The sequence below is a fragment of the Thalassophryne amazonica genome, chromosome 22 (genome assembly GCF_902500255.1).
Source record: "Thalassophryne amazonica chromosome 22, fThaAma1.1, whole genome shotgun sequence".
NCBI classification, from domain to species: Eukaryota; Metazoa; Chordata; class Actinopteri; order Batrachoidiformes; family Batrachoididae; genus Thalassophryne; species Thalassophryne amazonica.
Window position 1 is genome coordinate 33,403,006 of NC_047124.1, and position 4,137 is coordinate 33,407,142.

Sequence of the window (4,137 nt, forward strand, 5' to 3'; positions counted from 1 at the left end):
TAAAAAATGATCAGACAAAAGGGAGTTTTCAGGGAATACTGTTAAGTCTTCTATTTCCATACCATAAGTCAGAACAAGATCTAAAATATGATTAAAGTGGTGGGTGGACTCATTTACTTTTTGAGCAAAGCCGATAGAGTCTAATAATAGATTAAATGCAGTGTTGAGGCTGTCATTCTCAGCATCTGTGTGGATGTTAAAATCGCCCACTATAATTATCTTATCTGAGCTAAGCACTAAGTCAGACAAAAGGTCTGAAAATTCACAGAGAAACTCACAGTAAAGACCAGGTGGACGATAGATAATAACAAATAAAACTGGTTTTTGGGACTTCCAATTTGGATGGACAAGACTAAGATACAAGCTTTCAAATGAATTAAAGCTCTGTCTAGGTTTTTGATTAATTAATAAGCTGGAATGGAAGATTGCTGCTAATCCTCCGCCCCGGCCCGTGCTACGAGCATTCTGACAGTTAGTGTGACTCGGGGGTGTTGACTCATTTAAACTAACATATTCATCCTGCTGTAACCAAGTTTCTGTTAGGCAGAATAAATCAATACGTTGATCAATTATTATATCATTTACCAACAGGGACTTAGAAAAAAGAGACCTAATGTTTAATAGACCACATTTAACTGTTTTAGTCTGTGGTGCAATTGAAGGTGCTATATTATTTTTTCTTTTTGAATTTTTATGCTTAAATAGATTTTTGCTAGTTATTGGTGGTCTGGGAGCAGGCACCGTCTCTACGGGGATGGGGTAATGAGGGGATGGCAGGGGGAGAGAAGCTGCAGAGAGGTGTATAAGCCCACAGCTCTGCCTCCTGGTCCCAACGCTAGACAGTCAGTTTGGAGGATCCCAAAAAATTGGCCAGATTTCTAGAAATGAGAGCTGCTCCCTCTAAAGTGGGATGGATGCCGTCTCTCCTAACAAGACCAGGTTTTCCCCAGAAGCTTTGCCAATTATCAATGAAGCCCACCTCATTTTTTGGACACCACTCAGACAGCCAGCAATTCAAGGAGAACATGCGGCTAAACATGTCACTCCCAGTCTGATTGGGGAGGGGCCCAGAGAAAACAACAGAGTCCGACATTGTTTTTGCAAAGTTACACACCGATTCAATGTTAATTTTAGTGACCTCCGATTGGCGTAACCGAGTGTCATTACTGCCGACGTGAATTACAATCTTACCAAATTTACGCTTAGCCTTAGCCAGCAATTTCAAATGTCCTTCGATGTCGCCTGCTCTGGCCCCCGGAAGACAATTGACAATGGTTGCTGGTGTCGCTAACTTCACATTTCTCAAAACAGAGTCGCCAATAACCAGAGTTTGATCCTCGGCGAGTGTATCGTCGAGTGGGGAAAAACGGTTAGAGATGTGAACGGGTTGACGGTGTACACGGGGCTTCTGTTTAGGGCTACGCTTCCTCCTCACAGTCACCCAGTCAGCCTGCCTTCCCGACTGCACAGGGTCTGCCAGGGGGGAACTAACGGCGGCTAAGCTACCTTGGTCCGCACCGACTACAGGGGCCTGGCTAGCTGTAGAATTTTCCACGGTGCGGAGCCGAGCCTCCAATTCGCCCAGCCTGGCCTCCAAAGCTACGAATAAGCTGCACTTATTACATGTACCGTTACTGCTAAAAGAGGCCGAGGAATAACTAAACATTTCACACCCAGAGCAGAAAAGTACGGGAGAGACAGGAGAAGCCGCCATGCTAAAACGGCTAAGAGCTAGTAGCTACGCTAAGCTAGCGGATTCCCAAACAGGGAATCCGACACTAGACAGGCTGTGGAGCAGCACAGGTAACGCACGACAACAGTGCTAAAATAAAATAAAAATCCACTCGACAGGCTGTGGAGCAGCACAGGTAACGCACAACAACAGTGCTAAAAAATAAAATAAAATAAAAATAAAAATCCACTGGACAGGCTGTGGAGCAGCACAGGCAACGCACGACAACAGTGCTAAAACAAAATAAAAATCCACTAGACAGGCTGTGGAGCAGCACAGGTAACGCACGACAACAGTGCTAAAATAAAATAAAAATCCACTAGACAGGCTGTGGAGCAGCACAGGTAACGCACGACAACAGTGCTAAAATAAAATAAAAATCCACTAGACAGGCTGTGGAGCAGCACAGGTAACGCACAACAACAGTGCTAAAAAATAAAATAAAATAAAAATAAAAATCCACTGGACAGGCTGTGGAGCAGCACAGGTAACGCACAACAACAGTGCTAAAACAAAATAAAAATCCACTAGACAGGCTGTGGAGCAGCACAGGTAACGCACGACAACAGTGCTAAAACAAAATAAAAATCCACTAGACAGGCTGTGGAGCAGCACAGGTAACGCACAACAACAGTGCTAAAAAATAAAATAAAATAAAAATAAAAATCCACTGGACAGGCTGTGGAGCAGCACAGGCAACGCACGACAACAGTGCTAAAACAAAATAAAAATCCACTAGACAGGCTGTGGAGCAGCACAGGTAACGCACGACAACAGTGCTAAAATAAAATAAAAATCCACTAGACAGGCTGTGGAGCAGCACAGGTAACGCACAACAACAGTGCTAAAAAATAAAATAAAATAAAAATAAAATCCACTGGACAGGCTGTGGAGCAGCACAGGTAACGCACAACAACAGTGCTAAAACAAAATAAAAATCCACTAGACAGGCTGTGGAGCAGCACAGGTAACGCACGACAACAGTGCTAAAACAAAATAAAAATCCACTAGACAGGCTGTGGAGCAGCACAGGTAACGCACGACAACAGTGCTAAAATAAAATAAAAATCCACTAGACAGGCTGTGGAGCAGCACAGGTAACGCACAACAACAGTGCTAAAAAATAAAATAAAATAAAAATAAAAATCCACTGGACAGGCTGTGGAGCAGCACAGGTAACGCACAACAACAGTGCTAAAACAAAATAAAAATCCACTAGACAGGCTGTGGAGCAGCACAGGTAACGCACAACAACAGTGCTAAAAAATAAAATAAAAATAAAAATCCACTGGACAGGCTGTGGAGCAGCACAGGCAACGCACGACAACAGTGCTAAAACAAAATAAAAATCCACAGGACAGGCTGTGGAGCAGCACAGGTAACGCACGACAACAGTGCTAAAAAATAAAATAAAATAAAAATAAAAATCCACTGGACAGGCTGTGGAGCAGCACAGGCAACGCACGACAACAGTGCTAAAACAAAATAAAAATCCACAGGACAGGCTGTGGAGCAGCACAGGTAACGCACAACAACAGTGCTAAAAAATAAAATAAAAATAAAAATCCACTGGACAGGCTGTGGAGCAGCACAGGCAACGCACGACAACAGTGCTAAAACAAAATAAAAATCCACAGGACAGGCTGTGGAGCAGCACAGGTAACGCACGACAACAGTGCTAAAAAATAAAATAAAATAAAAATAAAAATCCACTGGACAGGCTGTGGAGCAGCACAGGTAACGCACAACAACAGTGCTAAAAAATAAAATAAAATAAAAATAAAAATCCACTGGACAGGCTGTGGAGCAGCACAGGCAACGCACGACAACAGCGCCCAAAAAAATAAAATCAAAATCAAAATCCACTGGACAGGCTGCGGAGCAGCACAGGTAACGCACGACAACAGCGCCCAAAAAAAATAAAATCAAAATCAAAATCCACTGGACAGGCTGCGGAGCAGCACAGGTAACGCACGACAACAGCGCCCAAAAAAAATAAAATCAAAATCAAAATCCACTGGACAGGCTGCGGAGCAGCACAGGTAACGCACGACAACAGCGCCCAAAAAAAATAAAATCAAAATCAAAATCCACTGGACAGGCTGTGGAGCAGCACAGGTAACACACGACAACAGTGCTAAAAAATAAAATAAAAATAAAAATCCACTGGACAGGCTGTGGAGCAGCACGACAACAGTGCTAAAAAATAAAATAAAAATAAAAACGAAAGCATTAGCAAGCTAGTTAGCTTGCCAACGCTGATGAAGGTTAGCTGATAAAAGAGCTCCGTCGCGATGCTTCGACCGTTAGAGGTCTTCTTTAGGCGTTGGAGCACGGTGAAAAAGTAAAAAAAGTAAAAAAGTCTTGAAAAAGACTGTTAATTCAAAGAACTCAAACAGCTCCAG